Below are 24529 nucleotides of genomic sequence, written 5' to 3'. Positions count from 1 at the left end.
ATGCAGGGCCTTGTGTGACATTACACCTATACTAGGCCTGCCGCATAAACTAGGGTGACCATATGAAAAGGAGGACAGGGCTCCTGTATCTTTAACAGTTGTATTGAAAAGGGAATTTCAGCAGGTGTCATTTGTATATATGGAGAACCTGGTGAAATCCCCTCTTCATCAGAACAGTTAAAGCTGCAGGTGCCCTGCCCTCTTTTAAATCTCATCACTCTAGTATAGCTCCTGCAGCTTTAACTGTTGTGATGAAGAGGGAATTTCACCACAAATGACACCTGCTGAATTTCCGTTTTCTATGCAACAGTTGATACAGGAGCTATACTATACTACAGGAGCTATACTAATGGAGTGTGATGTGCACATAGTTGATGTATATTAAACAATACCGATAATAAAGAAAGCTCAAGAGTGATTGTAAGAGAGAAAGGCAAGAACATATGTGAATGGGTGAAAGAATTGGATGAAAGGTTTCAAAAAGGTTTTTAAATGTTTTATTTGAAACAAAGCTTGTGAACTTTCAAAATAAATTTTCATTACTTTGTTTGAAGTACCACAAAAATCCGACGTGTCTGTTTGGCATTTATCATCTGACGTTTATACATCTAGCACTCACTCTGACAATAATTCACCTCAGCACATATAACTCACAGTATTCTAATTTATTATTGAAATCCTTCTCCATTTAACCCCTTTCTCCACATAGTTTGGAGAAAGGTGGTGTTTGTCTCTTGCCTCAGGCATATCAAGCAGTGGTGCTTGGCTTGAGCAGGTAGTAGCCGCGGCCAGGCCTAATGTTCAGAGCCTGGGTCATAGCAGTGACCAAGGCTATGTTCGGGTGGTCACGCCCCCTTGGGGGCCAACCATGTTGTCCCCTTTTTGGTTTCCAAAACATGGTCACCCTAATGTTCAGAGGATGATCAGGGGTCTGGAAACAAAGCCCTATGAGGAGAGACTGAAAGAACTGGGCATGTTTAGCCTGGAGAAGGTTGAGGGGAGATAGATAGCACTTCTCAATGATTTGAAAGGTGGCCACACAGAGGAGGGCCAGGATCTCTTCTGGATCACTCCAGGATGCAGGACACAGAATAATGGGCTCAAGTTACAGGAAGGCAGATTCCGGTTTGACATCAGGAAAAACTTCCTGTTAGAGCACTACGACAATGAAACCAGTTACCTTGGAAGGTTGTGGGCTCTCCCACACTAGAGTCATTCAAGAGGCAGCTGGACAACCATCTGTCAGGGATGCTTTAGGGTGGATTCCTGCATTGAGCAGGGGTTGGACTCGATGGCCTTGTAGGCGCCTTCCAACTCTGCTATTCTATGATGCTATAAATGATACTCTATGCATTCATAGGGCTTCTCCCCAGTGTGAATTCTTTGATGCCGCTTAAAGTTTGTGCTGCAAGCAAAGCTCTTTCCACACTGTAATCATTTATAGGGCTTCTCCCCAGTGTGAATTCTTTGATGCCACTTTAGGCGTGTGCTGCAAGCAAAGCTCTTTCCACACTCTAAGCATTTATAGGGCTTCTCCCCAGTGTGAATTCTTTGATGCTGCTTAAGGTTGCTGCTATGAGCAAAAGTCTTTCCACACTCTAAGCATTCATAGGGCTTCTCCCCAGTGTGAATTCTTTGATGCTGCTTAAGGTGTGTGCTCTGAGCAAAGCTCTTTCCACACTCTAAGCATTTATAGGGCTTCTCCCCAGTGTGAATTCTTTGATGCTGCTTAAGGTTTATAAACTGAGCAAAGCTCTCTCCGCACTCTATGCATTTATAGGGCTTCTCCCCAGTGTGAATCCTTTGATGCTGCAAAAGGCTTGAGCTGCGAGCAAAGCTCTTTCCACACTCTAAGCATTTATAGGGCTTCTCCCCTGTGTGAATTATTTGATGGTGCTTAAGGCCTATACCCTGAGTAAAGCTCTTTCCACACTCTAAGCATTTGTAAGGCCTCTCCCCAGTGTGAATTCTTTGATGCAGATTAAGGCGTGTGCTCAGAGCAAAGGTCTTCCCACACTCTAAGCATTTATAGGGCTTCTCCCCAGTGTGAATTCTTTCATGCAGCCTAAGGTTTGTACCCTGAGCAAAGCTCTTTCCGCACTCTAAGCATTTATAGGGCTTCTCCCCAGTGTGAATTCTTTGATGCTGCTTAAGTTTTGAACCCTGGGCAAAGCTCTTTCCGCACTCTAAGCATTTATAGGGCTTTTTCCCAGTGTGAATTCTTTGATGCAGCTTAAGGTACCCGCTCTGAGCAAAGCTCTTTCCACACTCTAAGCATTTATTGTTCTTCTCCCCAGTATGAACTTTTTGATGCAGCTTAAGTTGTGTGTTGAAACTGAATTGTTTTTCACACTCTAAGTATTGAGATTTTTGATATTTGCTAATATGAATCTTCTGAGTCTTTATGACCCAAGAGCTTTTCCTCTGGTTCTTCCTGTTGTGAATGTTCTTTTTACTTGTTGCTTCTAGTATTGGAGTTTCACAGACGTCTGATCCTTCAAAAGAAATGGATTTGTTTCCCCTCTTCTCTTCAGTTTCAGTTTTCCTTCTCTGGTGTAGGCCATTTTTCTTGCTCTCCCTGTGATCACCTGCAAGTATAAACACAGAAATCGTCTTGAAATCTTGGAACAAAACAAACAGTTGCTGATTTGATTCACAGTATATATATTAAAAAATCATTAGAGAGGCAGATCCTTCCAAACATATTAAATATCCCAATGATCAATAGAACTGAGAACTAGACTGCAATACAATGTTTTCATTTTTTTGGAATATCTCACATAAAGTAGCTCAGTTCGGAGCTATTAGTGTGCAAAAAAATGGTCGCCAGCCCAGAAGCATTTCTGTGCAAGTTTGGAACAGAGATGCTTCCCCCCTTTTGTCTTTTAAAGTGACATCCAGCCCTCAATATTTCACCAATCTTCTTGAAACGTGCAGGGTATGTAAAACCAGCATTTCTTTCCGGCAGTACTCCGTTTCAGAAACATTAGTGAAGCATTTTTCATTTTAGGATGCTAGAATGACCCCCCCAATAACTCATTTTAACATTTTACTGAGCATCCTTAACACAAGGAACACTACCGTCTTTCCTGTAATCCAGCAACAGCAACCATACAAAGTAGTACAGATTCTTAGTTTCCATCTCCCAGAGATTTAACAGTCCTCTGAGGTTAATAGGTTATGATGTGTCCTCATAGCCAAGTGGCAGAATTTAGCGACCTTATAGGTAACTGAGGGGTTTCTATCAGCAAGAAGGAACATGGTATAAATATTCTTCGGTGTTACCTGGAAAGTCCTGTAGTAGAGGATGGATTAAGCCTGACCGGGCCTCTGAGTAGAACAAGCAGTGTAAAAGCACATGAGAGGATGTCTCTATCTCACCTGAATCACATGGGCATAACCTTTGGTGGACTCGTATTCCTTCATATCTGCTTTCTGTGAACTTGGAAGGGACAGCATTATAGCAAGCCCTAGTAAAGCCCTCCTGTATTTATAATATGTAAGGGAGCTCAGATAGGCTGCAGGGCCAAAGCCCTGTATATCTTGAGGAGAACGGTAAATATATAGGATTTGGCTTAGATCGTTCTGCAGTTCAATATCCCAAATACGCTGCATTACAAGGTCTTTGGCTTTTTCTAAACCTATGGCTAGTAGATGTTCCGTAGAGAGACCATAGGTGCATAATTTCTCTTTGATATTGTTCCACCTTTTCATCTGATAATTGTCTTGTAAAATTAGGGGTAGCAGCCCTGCTGGGGACAGCTTAAGTCTAAACCAGGCAAATATAGTAATTTGCCATACATTAGTTTCAATTCTAATTAATCCACTCTCCATTCGTAAAATCGCATTGGAGACACTTCTTGGTGTCAGAAATAATGACCTTAAGAAGCCCAATTGTATTTTCTCATATATGGCTAAGTTAGAAAATGGTCCCAATTGTGCTCCATACAAGAGCTGCGCTCTCGATTTTGCCACAAACAGTTTAATTGCAGCTGGAATAAAATTTCCTCCTCGTACGAAAGAACCTCAGAACGGCTGCTGAGCTTTTCTTGGCAAGTGAGGAGATAGAGTTGATCTGCGCCGTTTTCCTTCTAGAAGCTTGGAAAACGACACCTAGATATTTAAAACAAGAGACTTGCTCTATCTCACTGTTATCTATGTACCATCTGTGGATCTTGTTGCTATTGGCTAAACTCATAATCTTTGATTTAGTGTATTTTTTAGTGTAATTGAATTTAGTGTAATTGGTCCTCCTTACAATGTAGGGCAAGGGCCTTTAGAGCTCTTCTAAGGCCTATTTGAGACAAGGAGAGAAGGACCGCGTCGTCTGCATACAGCAGTATGGGTTTTCTTTTAGTTGCTATTTTTGGGGCGTGTATATCTAAAGCTTGGAGCCCTTGGATCAAGGAGTTTATATATATGTTAAACAGATGTGGGGTCAGAACGCATCCTTGCTTGACCTCCCTATTGGCTGCAATTGGGTTGGAGAGCTGACCTTCTCTGTTAAATCTTACTCTAAGGCTTGTGTTGCTATACAGTTTAGCCATCAACCATAGTAGGCATTTATCAATTGTGGTGTTTTTAAGTCTTCCCCATAAATTGGATCTTGGGATCAAGTCGAATGCCGCTTTAAAATCTACAAAGGCTGCATATAGCCGGGAGCTACTGCTACGGGTGTATTTTTCTGCTGAATGTTGCAGAATTAGGCAGTGATCTAAAGTAGATCTGCCTGTCCTGAATCCTGCTTGTTCATCCTCAAGTACGCTTTCTTCCTCCATCCGGTCACACAGTTTTGTAGACAGATGACTTGCGTATAATTCACTAATGGTATTCAGAAGACCAATTGGTCTATCGTTTGCTGGGTCATTCCTAGACCCTCTTTTATAGATTGGAATTATAATATCTACGTAATATCTACGTAAGTAAACAGTGATAAGTAAACATCCATCCCTGGGAAAATTCTGGAGCAGATTCTGAAGACGTCACTCTGTAAACACCTTGAAATCAATGCAGTTACTAGGAGCTAACATGGATTTGCAAGGAACAAATCCTGCCAGGTGAATTTGATCTTATTTTTCGATCGGGTAACCTCCCTTGTGGACTGAGGGAATGTTGTGGACATAATATACCTTGACTTCACCAAAGCTTATGACAAAGTACCACATGATATTCTGATTAAAAAACTAGCTAAAAGTGGGCTAGACGGAACAACTATTAGGTGGATTCACAGTTGGCTACAGAATCAGACTCAAAGAGTAGTTCTCAATGGTACCTTCTCAAACTGGCGGGAGGTAATGAGCAGGGTTCCGCAGGGCTCAGTCCTGGGCCTAGTGTTCTTCAACATTTTTATTTGCTTTTATTTATTACATTTATATTGACCTTTTTTCCTCCAAGGAACCCAAGGCGGTGTTATCCTCACAACAACAACCCTGTTAGGTAGGTCGGGCTGAGAGTATGTGACTGGCCCAAAGTCACCCAGTGGGTTTCCATGGCCGAGTGAGGACGAGAACTCAGAGCTCTCATAATTGTTAATGATTTGGACGAGGAGATGCAAGGAATGTCGTTCCCTGCCTTGATGTTGTTCCCCGCTTCGATCAAAGTGGTGAGTCGGGTAAGAAATAAAATTATTATTATTATTATTATCATCAAATTTGCAAATGACACAAGTTTGCGTGGCATAGCTAATACCCTGCAAGACAGAAACAAGTTTCAAAGTGATCTTGATAGGCTGGAGTGCTGGGCTGAATAGAAAAAAAAATAGATTTAATAGGGATACTACAAACAAGAAGGAACTTGGAATTGTTGTAGATCACAAGCTGAATATGAGCCAACAGTGTGATGTCGCTGCAAAAAAAGCAAATGCTATTCTGGGCTGCATTAAAAGAAGTAGAGCTTCCAAATTGTGTGAAGAACTGGTTCTCCTCTATTCAGCATTGGTTAGGCCTCATCTTGAGAATTGTGTCCACTTCTGGGCACCACACTTCAAGAAGGATGCAGACAAGCTGGAGGAGGTTCAGAGGAGGGCAACAAGGATGATCAGGGGTGTGGAAACAAAGCCCTATGAAGAGAGACTGAAAGAACTGGGCATGTTTGGCCTGGAGAAGAGAAGATTGAGGGGAGACATGATAGCACTCTTCAAATACTTGAAAGGTTGTCACACAGAGGAGGGCCAGGATCTCTTCTCGATCCTCCCAGAGTGGAGGTTGTGGGCTCTCCCACACTAGAGGCGTTCAAGAGGCAGCTGGACAGCCTTACTCAGAGGAACCCCATTCCTTACCCACAGAAGCCAGGATCCCACGAATCTCCTCCATGACTTCTGTGTACAGAGTCCTTTGGACTGGATCAAGCAGAGCCCACTCCTCCTCCGAGAAATGCACGGCCACCTCCTCAAAAGTCACCGGAACCTGAAAGCAGCAGAAGAAATTACTGTCTCTTTGAGCATTATGTAGCAATCCCTGATGACAAGGATGGTGAGGTCCTCCTTCTGAATGCCAGAGCTTCGTGAGTGGCATTCAAGGCCTTCCCAGCAGCCATCTTGGAGAAGAGCAAAGGCTAAAAGGGCAGGTTCTTCCAGGAACAAAGAGAGGTGCGGGAGATGGAGGCCCCCAGGACTCCCCTACCTGACCAGGTTGTGCAGAAACCGCTTCCACTCCACCACAAAGCGAAAGAGGCCTAGAAGGATCCCCCAGGATCAGTTCACTTCCCCTGCAAGTTTTTCCGCTCCCTGTGAGGAAGGCAAAGAAGGTGGGAAGGTGAGAAGTAAAGTTAACGTTCTTAAGCATTCCCATTTTCATTGCTTTATTGGAATCAGTGTTTATTGATTTATTTATTGCATTTGTTTACCATCCCACAGCCGAAGCTCTCTGGGCAGTTAACATAACATAAAAGCACTTAAAAATAATTTGCAACTATTAAGAACCACAAAAACATACAATATACACATACATATAAAACTACTATAACAAGTTTTAAAACTAGGACCCTAAAAAAACAGACCCAGGCTAATTACATATTGCTAATTTCGTATTGCTTGACCTGGCACTGAAATATAACAATGTCGGCGGCAGATGAGCCTCATTGGAGAGATTTTTCCACAGTTGGGGGCCACCACAGAGAAGGCCTCTCCCTTGTTGTTGTCCTCCGAACTTCCCTCTGAGTAGGCGCCTGGAGGAGGACCTTAGTTGTGGAGTACCCTGTGGAGTACCCTACCCTGTGCCTGCATACCCTACCCTGTGCCTGTTTGCATTCTCTTCCCCTCCTTATTGTTTCATTATGATTTTATTAGAATGTAAGCCTATGCGGCAGAATCTTGCTATTTACTGTTTTACTCTGTACAGCACCATGTACATTGATGGTGCTATATAAATAAATAAATAAATAAATAAATAATAATAATAATAATAATAATAATAATAATAATAAATGGAGTGTGTAAGACCGGGCCAGAGTGGGTCTGATACCCTCGAACCATGTTACTAAACAACATTTCCTTTTTGAGTATCTCCCCCAGGAAAATCAGGCTCAAGGAGAACGTTAAGACAGCTCATGCACCCCAGGCATAATAGAGGGAGGGAGACCATGGGGAAATACGTTCCACGAATCCTTACCCAGTGAGGAGGGTCCTCCGTCTCCCTCCTGCAAGATCCGCCCGTCCAGGGGCCTCTGTGTGGTTCCCTGTGGAGCCTTCTCTGCCTCAGGGAAATCTGTGGGTGCTCTGGCCAACATCCCCTGGACCTGGAGCAGGAGGGAGGATCCCAGGCAGAGAAGAGGGATTAGAGAAGGAAAGAAACGGGTCAGGTCAAGGCCAAGGCCAAGGGCAGCGTTTCCCAATCGCTTTACCTTTCAGGTCTCATTGTAAAGTTGATCTACAATCCAAGACACACAGCGATGTGTCTTTGTCAGGGGGCTAAGATATCAACCCTGGCATAAGCAGAGTGCTTTAACACCCTCCAAAAACCAGCCAGGAGGAAAGGCAGAACCTCTCAGACATTCCCAGTTCGGTGTCTACAAACACTAGTCCTGTTCTGTTGGGAGGAGACTCTGCCACTGGCTGAAGAAGGATCCCCTCCTTCCCCAGAACTTCATAAACCCATTTATTTATTTATTTATTTATTATTTATTACATTTTTATACCACCCAATAGCCGAAGTTCTCTGGGCGGTTCACAAAAATTAAAACCGTAATAAACCAACAGGTTAAAAGCACAATTACAAAATACAGTATAAAAAGCACAACCAGGATAAAACCACGCAGCAAAATTGATATAAGATTAAAATACAGAATTAGAAGAGTAAAATTTAAATTTAAGTTAAAATTAAGTGTTAAAATACTGAGAGAATAAAAAGGTCTTCAGCTGGTGACGAAAGGAGTACAGTGTAGGTGTCAGGCGGACCTCTCTGGGGAGCTCGTTCCACAACTGGGGTGCCACAGCGGAGAAAGCCCTCCTCCTAGTAGCCACCTGTCTCACTTCCTTTGGCAGGGGCTCATGGAGAAGGGCCCCTGTAGATGATCTTAAGGTCCGGGCACGTATATATGGGAGGAGGCGTTCCTTCAAATAACCTGGCCCCAAACTGTTTAGGGCTTTAAATGTCAATACCAGCACTTTGAATCGGGCCCGGACCTGGACTGGCAGCCAATGAAGTTGTAAAAGGACTGGCGTAATGTGATCTCACCGGCCAGTCCCTGTTAGTAACCTTGCTGCCCTGTTTTGTACCAGCTGAAGCTTCCGGACCATTTTCAAAGGCAGCCCCACGTATAACGCATTGCAGTAATCCAAACGAGAGGTTATCAGAGCATAGATAACTGTAGCTAGGCTATCTCTGTCCAGATAAGGGCGTAGTTGATATATCAGCCTAAGCTGATAAAAGGTGCTCTTTGCCACTGAGTTCACCTGTGCCTCAAGTGACAGTTCTGGATCCAAGAGCACCCCGAAACTACGGACCCAGTCCTTTAGGGGGAGTGCAACCCCATCCAGGACAGGGCAAACATCACCTCACCGGACAGATGAACCACCCACTAACAGTACCTCCGTCTTGTCTGGATTGAGTCTCAGTTTGTTAGCCCTCATCCAGTCCATTACTGTGCCCAGGCACTGGTTCAGAACAGCCACTGCCTCACCTGGGTTTGATGAAAAGGAAAGGTAGAGCTGGGTATCATCCACATATTGATGACACCTCAGTCCACACCTCCAGATAATCTCCACCAACGGCTGCATGTACATGTTAAACAGCATAGGGGATAAGATAGAGCCCTGTGGAACCCCATGGCTTAGGAGCCATGGCACAGAGCAATAATCCCCCAGCACCACCTTCTGGAATTGGCCATCCAAGTAGGAGCAGAACCACTGCAATGCAGTATCTCCCACTCCCAGCTCAGACAACCTATCCAGAAGGATACCATGGTCGATGGTATCGAAGGCCGCTGAGAGGTCCAGGAGGATCAACAGGGTCGCACTCCCCCTGTCTCTCTCCCGACAGAGGTCATCCCACAGGGTGACCAAGGCAGTTTCCATTCCAAAACCAGGCCTGAAGCCCGAATGAAATGGATCTAGATAATCCGTTTCATTCAAGAGTGCCTGGAGTTGTCCTGCAACCACCCGCTCAAGCACCTTGCCCAGGAAAGGGATATTAGCCACCGGCCTGTAGTTGTTAACGTCCTCCGGGTCCAGATTAGGTTTCTTTAGGAGTGGTCTAATTACCACCTCTTTTAAAGAGGCCGGCACCACTCCCTCTCTCAAGGAGGTATTTACAGCCTCCTGGACCCAGACGGCGATCCCCTCCTTATTTAATGTAATGAGTCATGAAGGGCAAGGGTCAAGCATACAGGTGGTCGACCGGACTTGGCCAAGCACCTTGTCCACATCCTCGGGCCTCAATAACTGAAACTCACTAAATAAAACATTCAGTTCTCCTGTGATCACAAGAACATGAGAAGAGCCATTCTGGATCAGAACAAGGGTCTATCTACTCTAGGATTCTCTCCCCACAGTGGTCGATCAGCTGTTGACTACAAACTCACAAGCAAGACATGAGTGTCACAGCACCCTCCAGCCCATGTTCCCCAACAACTGGTGTACATAGACATACTGCTTAGGATACTGGAGGTAGGATATAGGCATCTAGGCTAGTAGCCATTCATAGCCTTCTCCTCCAAGAATTTGTTCTAACCCCCATTTTAAACAGTCAAAATTCATGGCCAACCCTGCATCCTCTGGCAGGGAATTGCATATTTTAACGATGTACGTTAATTTAACAAGGGCCTGCTCTACACATGAAGAACAACTATACTTGGAGGTTGGACCATGGGAAATTGGGACATCCGTTCCTTAGAGGACATGCAAAAAGGAGTTGAGGGAAGTAGAATCATAGAATCATAGTACAGCAGAGTTGGAAGAGGCCTACAAGGCCATCGAGTCCAACCCCCTGCTCAATGCAGGAATCCACCCTAAAGCATCCCTGACAGATGGTTGTCCAGAACACAGTCCCTGTTAGTCATCAGGATGAAATGTTCTCACCTGCTCTTGGTCCTCTGCCTGGCTCAGGAGGAAGCCTTCTGCCAGGGCCACTGCCTGAGAACTGGTCTCTGCTCCACACTCTCTGACCCAGCTCTCCACCTCCGGCGGCAGGACAGCCAGGAATTGCTCCAGGACCACCAGGTCCAGCATCTCAGCTTTTGTGTTCCTTTCTGGCTTCAGCCACTGCTGGCAAAGGTGGTGGAGTCGGCTGCAAACCTCTCGGGGCACCTCGGCCTCCTGGTAGCAGAAGTCCCTGAAGGGCTGAAGCTCCACGTCTGAGCAGGTGTTGCTCCCAGGCTGGTCCTGCTGCACTCTTCCTTCCCAGGGCTCTGCACTGCTCCCTTCCTGGATGTTTCCTGCCTCAGGGCCTGTAAAGCTTTGCTCTTCCATCTTCACTCTCTTCTGCTCCCACCAGGACTCGAAACAGTCTCCTGCCTTGGCTGCCAATTTCTCCTTTGAGGCAGGGACTGCGCTGGAGGAATTAAAATGGAGAGTGTGAAGGAGGCACACCAGGGTTCCCCGTGAGAAGGTTCCCACCTTCAGCTGCACAGATTAACAACCCTGAGGAACAGCCTTGGCCTACCAGCTGCCTTGGCCAAACCTGGTAACGGAGCCAGATGGCTGCTTGACTGTTCATTCTGCCGAAGGATGGCTGAACAACCGCCTCCCTCCCCCCCGGCAACAAGGCCCATGTGCCTTCACCAATAATTTGATTCTTGTAAACACCAGCCTGGCAAGGTAGGCCACAGGCCCAAACTTCAGAGCTGATATTTCGAGGAACTCCTCTAAGTGGGATCGCTGAGTGGTGGTCAAAGACTCTAAGACACGGTTCTCTCTTTCGAGAAAGTTTATTACAAACAGCGCTTAGCACTGCAAGGTGGAAGCCCTCAGAGGACCCAAGGAACTGCCCGCTATTTTCAGGAAAGGCTTAACCTCCTTATAGGGTCAGTCCCCTTAGAAACAAGGCAGAACCTCTCCATGGAATACACCAATCATAAAACAGTAACAGGTAAGCTGCTCAGCCAGTTATGAGCAAGGATTTTATGCATGTGCAGAGTGCAATCTTTTCAAGGACAGAAAAAAATACATCAATGATTACTGAGAAACTTGTGCCCATCTGTTCATTTCACAGTTAGCTGTTTCTAAAGGAAGTCACAACACCCTCTAACAGTCCTAGTAGGCACACAATCTTGTGAAAGTAGTGTTTCAATACCCTTCACAAGACTTCGTCTCATGGTCGCAACCTCAATACATTTTCCAGTTACTGCGGAAGCGTAAATACTTTGATTTCTAGAGAACAGGCCCAAAGCAATTATATTCGCACAGGGTGGGCTCAGGGGAAGCCCACATACCTATTTGCTTGAATTCCTCGACAGGGTGAACCTAAGAAGAACAGACACCCCCCTCCTTGTTCGTAAGAGATAGTACCTGTCTCAAAGGGGGCTCCGCGACCTCCGTCCCAAAGGAACCAGATTTGTGGTTGAAAATGAAGTTCTGACTCTGCACCAACGGGAGAGAGAGTGTGTGTAACCAGAGCTGAATTAATGCCATTAAAATTTAATAATGTGTGAACGTTTATTTTAAAAGTTAAGCAAGAAAACACTCAATACTTTTTCAGCTTGTTAAACACATGAAATATGCCACTAAGGAAGCCTTAAGAGATGAATGATTTAGGGTGACCCTATGAAATCAAGGACAGGGCTCCTGTATCTTTAACAGTTGTATTCCAGTACGACAATGGAACCAGTGACCTAGGGAGGTTGTGGGCTCTCCCACACTAGAGGCCTTCAAGAGGCAGCTGGACAACCACCAGTCAGGGATGCTTTAGGGTGGATTCCTGCTTTGAGCAGGGGGTTGGACTCGATGGCCTTGTAGGCCCCTTCCAACTCTACTATCTTTAACAGTTGTATTGAAAAGGCAATTTCAGCGGCTATCATTTGCATACATGGATCACCTGGTGAAATTCCCTTTTCTATGCCCTCTCTGCTCCCAGCACTTGAACCCCAAAATTGCACCAGAGTCACAGCGATTTCTCCCCACTCTCAGGATGTGAATATCGGGCTCACTTAATACCTCAAAGAGGGACGTACTAAAACGAACAGCAGGCTCCCTTCTCAATAAACAAAAGCGCCCCAGGTTTTATTTCGAAGGCCTCGTGACCAAAGTGACTTGTTAATTTTACTTATTCACTAGGTTTAAATCAGGGAGGGGAAACAAAACCAAAAATACAATGCAAACAGGACACCAGGGCAGCCTTTTGCCCACGGGGGGACATTCCTCCTCCCCACCCGGGACCTTTCCTCTTGGGTCCCTCCCAGACACCCCCCTTTCTCCAGCCTTCCCTTCCGCGATCCCCTAGTTATGGGGAGAGAAGGAGGTGCAAGGTGGGGGGGGTCTCCTGGAGGGGCCCCAAGTGGGTCAATCCCCTGGGGGGGCCAGGGGGGCTCTGTCTCTCTCCCCACCCAGCCCCGGCCCCACACCTGCACCCCCTCCCCCCGGGGACCCCCTTGCAATCTGCACTCACCTGCTCCTTTGCTGGGGAAAAGAGGCTGCAGGAAGCGGAAGGACGAGGCTCGCAGGAGCAGAGGGAGAATCCCAGGCTCCTTTGCAATGGGGGGGAGGAAGTGTGGGGCCGGAAGGGAGGGGCCTCATCCAGCCTTGGTTTTAGGACCCAGCCCCCTCTCCGCCTCTTTAACCCTTGGATGGAAGCAACACTAGAGAGCCGCAGAGGCTCCTAGCAAAGACACGGACCTGGGAAGGGGGCTTTTCCACAGGGGTATTTTATCCCCCCTGCAGCATCGCAGCCCCATCTGCTCCTTGGGGCTTCGGCGGATCCACAGCTGTTTCCCCTTTGAGTGCGTAATGCAGCCTCCGGCATGGGAGCCCTCCGTCCTTCTGCCTGCCCTTGCTGCAGAACAGCGTTCCCCAACCTGGTGCCCTTCAGAACTCTAAACATGAATAGATGCTCTGAAAAGAGAGAATTTAAGTAGGGTGACCCTGTGAAAAGGAGGGCAGGGCTCCTGTATCTTTAACAGTTGCATAGAAAAGGGAATTTCTGCAGTAAAGCAGCAGTTTCTGCAGCTGAAATTCTCCCCACGGCCTGAGTTCGATCCCAGCGGAAGCTGGTTTCAGGCAGCCGGCTCGGGTCGACTCAGACTTCTATCCTCCCGAGGTCGTAAAATGAGTACCCAGTTAGCTGGGGGAAAGGTAATAAAGGCCGGGGAAGGCAATGGCAAACCACCCCGCTATAAGGCCTGCCAAGAAAACGTCAGCGAAAGCTGGCGACCCTCCAAGAGTCAGTGCTTGCACAAGAGGTTCCTTTCCTTCTTTCCATTTGTATATATGGAGAACCTGGTGAAATCCCCTCTTCATCACAGCAGTTAAAGCTGCAGAAGCCCTGCCCTCTTTTAAATCTGGTCACTCTAGTATAGCTCCTGCAGCTACTTGTCAATTCCCTTCTATGAATAGCCCCCTGGGCCAATACCCAAAGTGGCATTTTCTGACAGAACCTTGGTTTATATTTCTTCCATATTCTTAAAACAGCACATCTTAGAGACAGAGTTAGACTGAAGACTCAACTCAGAGATGGCTGTAGCTGAGCCCTGAGAGGCTGGCGTGGCACACAGCCTTTCAAGAGCATCTCACAGTCCAGTGTTGGTACAGGCAGAGGCGGCTGGTATACAGCAAAAGCTACAAAAGTAGGAGTAAGTGAAGTTTATTTCAGATATGATATTTCAGATACGACGTTATGTTGAACAGATTTGTTTTAAATGTGTGCTGTAAAATCAGACATGTGACCAAGGCTATGTTCGGGCACGCCCCCTTGGTGCTGGACACGCCCCCTTGGGGGCCGACTATGTTGTCCTCCTTTTTGGTTTCCAAAATATGGTCACCCTAGACATGCCCATAGAACTATTTATAATGGCCCTGTTCAGAAGACACCTTAAACCATGACTTTAAATACGGTGAATAAAGCTTTTTTCCTTATTCACCGTGGTTTAAGGTGTCCTCTGAACATGGCCCCAATGTCATGGTATTATGGCAGTGTGTGTGTATCCTTACTATTGTTAAAGGTTTTATAAGTTGGTTTTTTAACCACACTTTTCCACATAGAATCATAGATTTTTAGAGTTGGAAGGTATCTCAGAGGTGGGGGTTGGAGGGGGTATGGAACAATACATTTATTATCTTTTAAAAAACACACAACTAGGCTTCTACAAAAACGGAGTCACTCCAAAGTGGCTTACATAATATTAAAGTATAAAAACCACAACCCCTTAGTACAACCCTGCTATGGGGCAGTATGTAAATGTAATAAATCAATAAATAAGTTAGTAAAACATATTTACAAGTAGCAAGAAACGGGAGCAATGATAAAAACCGGAATAAAATTAAGTGCTAGGTGAAGACCTCCCCCACACACACCAGTATTTTGGCATCCTAAGCTTTTAGCTCTGCTGTTTAAAATCTGTATTTTAAATCCATACTTTTAAATCTTTGTACCTTGTGTTTTTAATTTTTCTGAACCTCCCAGAGAGCTTTGGTTATTGGGCAGTATAAAAATGAAATGAAATGTTTAATTTAATGTTTTTTGTTGTTGTTTATTCATTCAGTCGCTTCCGACTCTTCGTGACTTCATGTTTTTAGGATGTTTTTAGGATGTTTTAATCATGTATGCTATGTTTTTAATCAGTTTTTAATGTGTTGTCTATTCACTGTTGTTCCCCACCTCAATCCAAGTGGAGAGGTGGGTAAGAAACATATTATTATTATTATTATTATTATTATTATTATTATTATTATTTTGTTGTTTGTTTATTTCGGTCATAGACCAGCACAGCAGAAAACATCATCACAATAATATTTAAAAAAACCAACAAACAATAAAATACATACATAAAATACAAAAAACATGGCAGTCTCAGCCTAAGTCAAAGGTACAATAAAATTCTTCAACATCAATTTCCGTCGGCTTATGGCAGCCGCACAAAAACTGGCCACTATTAGAGTAACCTGAGGATTCTGATCTGATAAAAGATGTTTTATGTAATATTCCTCTGATCTACCGGGAGTTCGCTGCAAGATAGAGGTTGTAAATGTTTGGCGCAAATCTTAATAAAAGGAACAATGCAGCAGAACCTGGCCTACTGTTTCCACTTTACCCATCTCCAGCCTGGTGTGGAGGCAGGTTCTGGCGCAATCCTCATCGGACCGACTTTCTCACACCTTCCTTCCGCTCTGTGCATTTTAGCTTCCAGCAGACCTTAGCATCAGCTAGCTTGTCGGGGCACTCTCCTCCGGAAGAAAGCTCACTTCCCACTGAATGTGTAGGACTTGGCCATGAGGAGAAAAGCTCTGGAGAGGGTTGGTAAATCGCCCATGAGAGCTTCCTCCCCCACTGGTACAGGCTGGCTGGTGTCTGGCACCACCTCCTCTATTTCCGAATCTGATTCTGATTGATTACCTGAAACACCTTCTCACAAAACAGGGGCAGTAGGGTTAGACGTGACATCAGCTCCTCCTGAAGGAGGGGGTCTGGTAAAAGCCTGTCAGGTATGGGATGAAATTGTCCATTTAGTTGATAAGCAACTGCCTTCCTTTGTTAAGCTCATTAAGCTTAGAAGATAGCTCCTAGCATTCACCCTCCTTTCAGGTGTCAAGAGGTGTCTATTTACTAAATAAAGTTTTGTGATTGCACTGCAGGCCTCTTTCTTGTCTCACATCTCAGCAGGAGGGCTTAGACCCATGACGCCTCCATTGCGTCCTCAAATGCCTGTCCAGCGGAGCTTTTCCAGGGAGTCCAGTGGTAGCTGACGCTCTCTCCAATAAATGGACCCTATGAGGACCCATTATAACCTTGAGGACAAAACTGCTTGTCTCGATGGAAAATGTGACACTGCTGTTAGAGCAGTTCCTGTCGAGGTGTCTGAGGAAACCATCAACCCGACTTTATGGGATCAGTTTCAATTGCTGCAGCTTTTAGAGACTGAAAGGTGAAAAACAGCACTTTAAATTTGTGTCACAATCCGGGGCGTGGGCAGCAGGGTCCTTAGGCAGGAACGCCAGGGCCAAGACAGACAGAGATGGGATCGGCTTGGGTGTTTGGAATACTGGTGGAGCAAGCTGGGAGTGAGGCACGGGTCTTGGGTGGCAGAGTCCAACAGGGTGCCAGAAGCAGGAGGCAGATCCAGGAAACAGGCACAAGGTCAGACACCGGTTCAGAATCCAAGCAGAGACCAGAGGCAGAAGAGAAGTCCAGTCCACAAGCAGGCAAGGTCCAGGCAGGGATCGAGGCAAGAGGCAGAGTCCAAACAAGGGCCAGAGGCAAGTGTCGATGGTCAGAGGCAAAGCAAGGTTCAGGCACATACCAGGTAACCAAGGGACCAGAGGCGTGGTCAAGACGGGCAAGAGGTCCAGTGAGGTGAAGCAAGTTCTGCGGTAGCAATTGGTCAGGAACCGGCTGCACCTAGCATGAGAGACCGTGTTGCTGTGGCGAAGGCTGGAGGTGAAATGCAGCTCTTATATATTTATTTAAATTTATTTAAAACATTCGTGTGGCGCAGAGCGGTAAAGCAGCAGTTTCTGCAGCTGAAACTCTCCCCACGGCCTGAGTTCGATCCCAGCGGAAGCTGGTTCTCAGGCAGCCGGCTTGGGTCGGCTCAGCCTTCCATCCTCCCGAGGTCGGTAAAATGAGTACCCAGTTAGCTGGGGGAAAGGTAATAAAGGCCGGGGAAGGCAACGGCAAACCACCCCACTATAAGGCCTGTCAGCGAAAACTGGCATCCCTCCAAGAGTCAGTAATGACTCAGTGCTTGCACGAGAGGTTCCTTACCTTTCCTTCCATATCATTAAGATCTCAGAGTGGCGTAAAAATAAAAACATACAGTATAAAACAATAAATATGCACAGTTAAAAACAAATTAAACCATGATCCAAGTTAAAACAATCTATAATTTAAAAACAGTAAAAGCTGTTAAAACAGTTAAAACAACGTGCCAGTGAGTTTAACCATCATAGGCTTTGTTAAAAAGCCATGTTTTTACTTGGCGTCGAAATGCAATCAATGTTGGTGCCAATCAGGCCTCCAAGGGGAGGGCATTCCACAGTCGGGGTGCCACCACAGAGAAAGCCCTCTCCCTTGTCCCAACATAGTGTATATGTTGCATTGGTGGGATGGGGAGAAGGGCTCCTCCAACAGACCTAAGGTCTCGGGCAGGTATATATAAGGAGAGGAGCTCTCTCAAGTATAGAGGTCCCAAGCCATTTAGGGCTTTAAACGTCATTACCAACACCTTGAATATAGGCCTTTCCTGGCAGCTCCCAGCTGTTCCATATGAGTCCACCTGGGAGTGCCTGCTAGTCTGGGCCTGAACCCTGCAAGGCTTTACCATGTTCTAAAGATCAACACACCATAGTTACATGGAATATAAGATCTATGAGCGAGGGCAAATTGGATGTAGTTATTGGTGAGATGTCAAGATTAAATATAGATATATTGGGTGTCAGTGAACTGAAGGACTGGAATGGGCCACTTCACATCAGCAATGCGCAGAAGTGGAAGAAGACAATAGAATAGGAAGGACAAGAGACCTCTTCCAGAAAATTAGAAACATCGGAGGTAAATTCCAGGCAAAAATGGGTATGATCAAAAACAAGATGGCAAGGACCTAACAGAAACAGAAGAGATCAAGAAAAGGTGGCAAGAATATATGTAAGATCTGTATAGGAAGGATAATAATATTGGGGATAGCTCAGACGGTGTGGTCAGTGAGTTAGAGCCAGACATCCTGAAGAGTGAGTTTGAATGGGCCTTAAGAAGCATTGCTAATAACAAGGCAGCAGGAGACGACGGTATCCCAGCTGAACAGTTTAAAATATTGCAAGATGATGCTGTCAAGGTGATGCATGCCATATGCCAGCAAATTTGGAAAACACAAGAATGGCCATCAGACTGGAAAAAATCAACTTATATCCCCATACCAAAAAAGGAAAACACTGATGAATGTTCAAACTATCGGACAGTGGCACTTATTTCACATGCCAGCAAGGAAATGCTCAAGATCCTGCAAGGTGTTGTTGTTGTTTATTCGTTCAGTCGTTTCCGACTCTTCGTGACTTCATGGACCAGCCCACGCCAGAGCTTTCTGTCGGCTGTCACCACCCCTAGCTCCCCCAAGGTCAAGTCTGTCACATCCAGAATATCATCCATCCATCTTGCCCTTGGTCAGGCCCTCTTCCTTTTGCCTTCCACTTTCCCTAGCATCAGCCTCTTCTCCAGGGTATCCTTTCTTCTCATTATGTGGCCAAAGTACTTCAGTTTTGCTTCTTGGGAGGAGAGCAATGACAAATCTTGATAAAATAGTTAAGAGCAGAGACACCACACTGACAACAAAGGTCCGCATAGTTAAAGCAATGGTATTCCCCTTAGTAACCTGTGGCTGCGAGAGCTGGACCATAAGGAAAGCTGAGCGAAGGAAGATAGAGGCTTTTGAACTGTGTTGTTGGAGGAAAATTCTGAGAGTGCCTTGGACTGCAAGAAGATCAAACCAGTCCATACTCCAGGAAATAAAGCCAGACTGCTCACTTGAGGGAATGGCATTAAAGGCAAAACTGAAGTACTTTGGCCACATAATGAGAAGACAGGACACCCTGGAGAAGAGGCTGATGCTAGGGAAAGTGGAAGGCAAAAGGAAGAGGGGCCGACCAAGGGCAAGATGGAGGGATGATATTCTGGAGGTGACAGACTTGACCTTGGGGAAGCTGGGGGTGGCGACAGCCGACAGAAAGCTCTGGCGTGGGCTGGTCCATGAAGTCACAAAGAGTCGGAAGCGACTGAACGAATAAACAACATCATTAATATAAAGGTTAAATAATAGCGGAGCCAAAATACAGCCTCACACAACAAATTTAAATTTAACGGTTGATGGAGGGTGGTCCATTTAAACATTCTGCCTTTTAATTTACAAGGAAAATTATAGGTAATTTGAAGGACAGGATTCAACTTGTCAGAGTGCTCCTTTAGAGTTCTGTCTGGTTCTGACGGAAACCAAGAGCGGGTTCCCAGCCCCACTGACATCAGAGGCACCAGCCTTGACTTTTCAAAGGGACATAGGTTGAATTGATTGCTACATGCTTTGAGATTGAATCTCCTATGACTCCAGACCAGGGTGCCCATCTTCTGCACTCATGATGGCCCATTTTTTTGTTTCTGTTTTTAAAAACATTCAAAAGGGAGTTGCGAATATCCATTCCATAGTCCCCTCTTTTACTTTCAGTGTTCTTGGAAGTAGGGCTGTGCACCTCCTCAGACCCGAACCTTAAATCTGAATCGGGGTGGTTTGGACCCTTCCGAACCGGATCCGAGGCAGTTAGGGTGAAGGCCGAGGTGGCCTGATGCTGAAGCCAATTGGCTCTGAAGCTTTGGGCCATCTCAGTTTTCGGAACCACCTCCGTCCCCCACCCCTCCCTGCCTGTCTCCTTACCTGCTGTCTCCGTCGCCACCGCCATCTTTCTTCTGGTGGCTTCTGGTGCCACTGCCAGAAATGAAAGGGAGTAGGCTGTGTGATTTTAAGTTACCACACAGCTTACTCCCTTTAATTTCCAGTGGCACCAGAAAACGCCAGAAGAAAGATGGCGGTGGCGACGGAGGCAGCAAGTAAGCCCCATCCCCCCTTTCCTGTATCTGCTGCTGCCACTGTGGGCTTCTGTCTAGCAGTGGCGGATGCAGGTAGGTGGGGCAGGGGGGGCTTACCTGGTGCCTCTGCTGTCCCTGGCGGCGGGTGGCGGAGGCTCCAAGTAAGTGGGGAGAATTTTCTGGGTGCTGGTTGCACACCCGGCACCCAGAAAACTCTGAGTCGTCTCGGAGGGTCCGAATTTCACCTCGGCTTCGGCACCAAGGCAAATCAGGAACCCCCGAGGCAGCCCCGAGGCAGATGGGGCTGCTTCAGGGGCTCCAGATCAGCCTGCAAAGTGGATCAGGGGTGGGTGCACAGCCCTATCAGAAAGCTAAAGTCAAAATCATTAGGTAGATCAGCTTTTTTTTTTTTTGCTCCCAAGGAGAACACCCTTCTCCTACCCCATATCATGTCTATTAGATTGGAAGCCTGCAAGCAGGGATCATCTTGTTGAAGAAGAAGAAGAAGAAGAAGAAGAAGAAGAAGAAGAAGAAGAAGAAGAAGAAGAATGAAAAATTTCAGAAACTGGGCCTACCAAAATTTATCCACACCAACTTCTGGAAAGCGGTCATACTTAAAACATGTTCAACAGTCAGGAATTTCCTGAATCAGGCAAAGCCCATCATGTCTGTCTAGAAAAACGGCCACGAGTGAGATAATGGCCCCATTCAGAAGACACCGTAAATCATGGCTTTAACCATGGTGCTTAAACCAGAAAGCTGGGCTGTGTTCAGAAGACACTGTAAACCATGGCTTTAACCATGGTGAATAAAGCAAAAAGCCTTATTCACTGTGGTTAAAGCCATGGTTTAAGGTGTCTTCTGAACACAGCCCGGCTTTCTGGCTTAACCACCCTGGTTAAAGCCATGGATTAAAGCATCTTCTGAATGGGCCCAATGTTATTTACAGCATTTATATACCACTCCACATCAGAACAGTTTACAGAGCGGTGAAGAATAAAAGATAAAATGACAAAAAGGCAAAAGAAATGAAGCTCCATATTAAAAATTGTTATTTTTAAAAATCAGAGTACCGATAAAAGAAGCGGCTGGTCTGTCAAGAAAGGCTTCCTGGAATTAAGGTGTTTTCAGGGGGCGCTGAAAACAACACAATGTTGGCGCTTCCTTGACCTCCAGGGGGCCACCACGTTGAAGGGTCTTCTGCAACTGGACTCCAATTGAGACTTAAGTCCATGTGGAACCACCAGAAGCTTCATAATCATCCTCATCCTCATCGCCATGCAGGGCCTTGTGTGATGTTACACCTATACTAGGCCCGCCGCATAAACTAGGGTGACCATATGAAAAGGAGTACAGGACTCCTGTATCTTTAACAGTTGTATAGAAAAGGGAATTTCAGCAAGTGTCATTTGTAGATATGGAGAACCTGGTGAAATCCCCTCTTCATCACAACAGTTAAAGCTGCAGGTGCCCTGCCCTCTTTTAAATCTGGTCACTCTAGCATAGCTCCTGCAGCTTTAACTGTTGTGATGAAGAGGGAATTTCACCACAAATCACACCTGCTGAATTTCCCTTTTCTATGCAACAGTTAAAGATAGAGCCTGAGGCTTTAACTGCAGGTTAAAGCAGGAGGAGCCCTGCTTTAACCATATAGCCCTGCTATATGGTCATCCCTGAGGGAGGGTTAAATAAAAACGTTCCCCTAGCTATGAAGGAAACAGTTTTAATTTTGAATCTCTCTGAAAATACTGTGGGTATAATCTGGTGTGGGTGTTTGATAACTGTGGGGCAGGTAAATGATGCCAAGCTGACATGTGGTATTTAGTAGGGTGACCATATGACCAGATTTGTCCAGGGTTTTGATGACAAATCCGGGAGGGGGAGGGAAAATTCGGATTTTTTCCCAACCTTCCCCAGCCAAACAGCAGCTGTAATGGGAATTTAAAAAATTGTTTATAATTCAGTCATTTAAAAGATAAACACATGAAACTTGGCACAATGGTAGCTCTTATGAAGGGCTTTAGTCAAATCAAATTTGAGATAGATCCGTTAATCCATAGATTTTTTTTGGAATTTTTTTAAAATTGAGGTTTTAAAATTATTATTGTAAAAACAGTCATTTTTAAAGATAAAGAGATGAAACTTTGCACCATGATAGGTTTAAGGTAGTGCTTTAGCCACACCAAATTTGAAACATATCTGTTCATCCATTGGTTTTTTTAGGATTTTTTTTAAAAGTTGAGGTTTTAAAATTATTATTGTTAAAACCGTCATTTTTAAAGATAAAGAGATGAAATTTTGCACCATGATAGGTTTTAGGTAGAGCTTTAGCCATACCAAATTTGAAAAAGATCCGTTAATCCATTGAGTTTTAGGAATTTTTTAAAATTTGAGGATTTAAAAATATTATTTAAAAAAAATGTTATTTTTAAAGATAAAGAGATGAAACTTGGCAGCATGATTGCTCTTAACAAGGACTTTAGCTATGCCAAGTTTGAAACAGTTCTGTTCATCCATTGAGTTTTAGGATTTTTTTTTAAAGTTTGATGTTTTAAAATTATTTTTTTAAAATGACATTTTTAAAAATAAAGGGCTGAAAGTTGGCACCATGATAGCTCAAAAAGAGAATTCGCCATGCCAAGTTTGAATCAGATCTGTTCATCCATTTTTTTAAAGGATTTTTTAAAAGTTCAAAGTTTTAAAATTATTGTGCTTTAAAACTGCTGGAGACATATCCTTCAAACTCAGGTTGTCAAACCTCCTCTTTGGGGTGTTGCACATTGAGCAGTTTCAGCCCTTGGCATTAAGAGGATCTCCAGTCTTTAGGTAAGAAGTTCTGGGCAAGCAGGGCACCTTTCCTGTTGCAGGTTTGTTGTGCAGTCCGGCACCTAGAGCTCAGCAGAGGCAAGGCATGCACAAATCACAATGGGGGAAAGGAGAGGTCAGTCAAAGCAGCCCACAGGGCAAAACAGAATGGGCCAGAGGCCTTTTTCTCAAATGTCCACATCTTGGGCGATGAAGGGACAACTTTAGAGAAAAACTCTCATGACCAAGAGTAAGATGCCAGTCAAGAGAGAGGCTCTCTTCTTTGCGGATGCCCTGTTGCTACGAATGTTGGAACCTGGCATATCACTGCTTTGCTTCGCTACCACTTCCCTTCCACTTCACTTTGTACACTTGTGAGCTAGGCTCTGACTGCCCTGCTGGGATGCAATGCAGAACATTTGAAGTGCACACCAGAGAAAAATAGATAGATTTGTGGCTTTGGCTGGCTGGCGTATCTCTTAGGGACAGAGTTAGACTGAAGACACAACTCAGAGATGGCTGTAGCTGAGCCCTGAGAGGCTGCTATGCCACACAGAGCCTTTTTAAGAGTGTCTCAGATTCCAGTTTTGGCGCAGGCAGAGGTGGCTGGTGGTCAGGGGCAGTGTGTCCATAGAGGCGACTAAGGCCACCGCCTAGAGCGCCAAGCTCTGGGGGGCACCGGCGGCGGCTGGGCGCTGCGCGCGCAGCACTCACCTGCGTGTTGGCTGTGACTGAGGACGGCTGCCTGGCCCAAGGATTCAATTGGGGATGCTGGGGGAGCAGCGGCGCTCCATATTGGGCTTCTGAAATGCGCCTGGAAGCCGCCATCCGCCCCTGCTCCCAGAGCCGCTCTAGCAGCTCTAGAGAGAAACGACTGGGCGGGCGAGAGATCCGCCCCTGCGCCTGCCCAGCCAAGCAAAGCAGGGACCGGGGGGGGGGGGGGAGGGAGGGTCAGCTCCACTCGACACACGTTCCTTCAGGCTTCTGGAACGTGCCCGGATGCTGCCCGCCCCTCCCACAGCTGCAATAGCTGAGGAACACGAGGCGAACTAGCCGTCCTCGTTCATGAAAGTAAGCTATTTTCTTGGTTTCTTCCTCGTTAGCTTTGCTCTGGGACTGCCAGTATGCTAATAGTAGCCATTGGGCCCCCTCACTTTGCCAGTTCCTTTCTGGCAGTGCCTGAACTTGCTGCAGAGAGGGGCTCTGTGATGTTTCAGCCAATCCTATTAGCTGTATAGTGTTGTTTTTATGTCTCTGATGTTTTAATTTTTTTATATATACTTTTGATGTTTACTGTTTTTGGCTTTTGTGAACCGCCCAGGGGCAGTATATAAATGAAATAAATAAATAAATAAATCCTGAATGGTAAAAATCAATTTAGGCTAATGAAGGCAGAGGAGATGGGCGTCCTTTAAAGGGTCTTTAGTTGTTAATCCTCTGCTATGTCCTTTTTTGTGTGTAACTTGGTATTTTATGGTATGGCTAAACAGCAAGTAATTGCATTGTTAATTGCACCAAGTTACAGAAAAGGACACAAGCAGAGCACTCAGTTTGTTACAGTAATCACAGTAAAGTCT

At 45.5% G+C, this 24529-nt stretch overlaps 1 protein-coding gene and 1 pseudogene across 1 annotated transcript in view; one reads left to right on the top strand and one right to left on the bottom strand.

Moving 5' to 3' along the window:
• LOC134396281 (zinc finger protein 420-like) overlaps positions 1 to 24529 on the top strand; it is a 918719-nt gene that overhangs the window by 166823 nt on the left and 727367 nt on the right. The window lies entirely within an intron of this gene.
• The window catches only part of LOC134396985 (zinc finger protein 420-like), a 36090-nt pseudogene continuing 12617 nt past the window's right edge, over positions 1057 to 24529 (bottom strand).

The sequence above is a fragment of the Elgaria multicarinata genome, chromosome 3, assembly GCF_023053635.1.
Source record: "Elgaria multicarinata webbii isolate HBS135686 ecotype San Diego chromosome 3, rElgMul1.1.pri, whole genome shotgun sequence".
Classification (NCBI taxonomy): Eukaryota; Metazoa; Chordata; class Lepidosauria; order Squamata; family Anguidae; genus Elgaria; species Elgaria multicarinata.
Note: the sequence above shows the minus strand (reverse complement) of the source record. Positions and strands in the feature narration are given on the sequence as shown.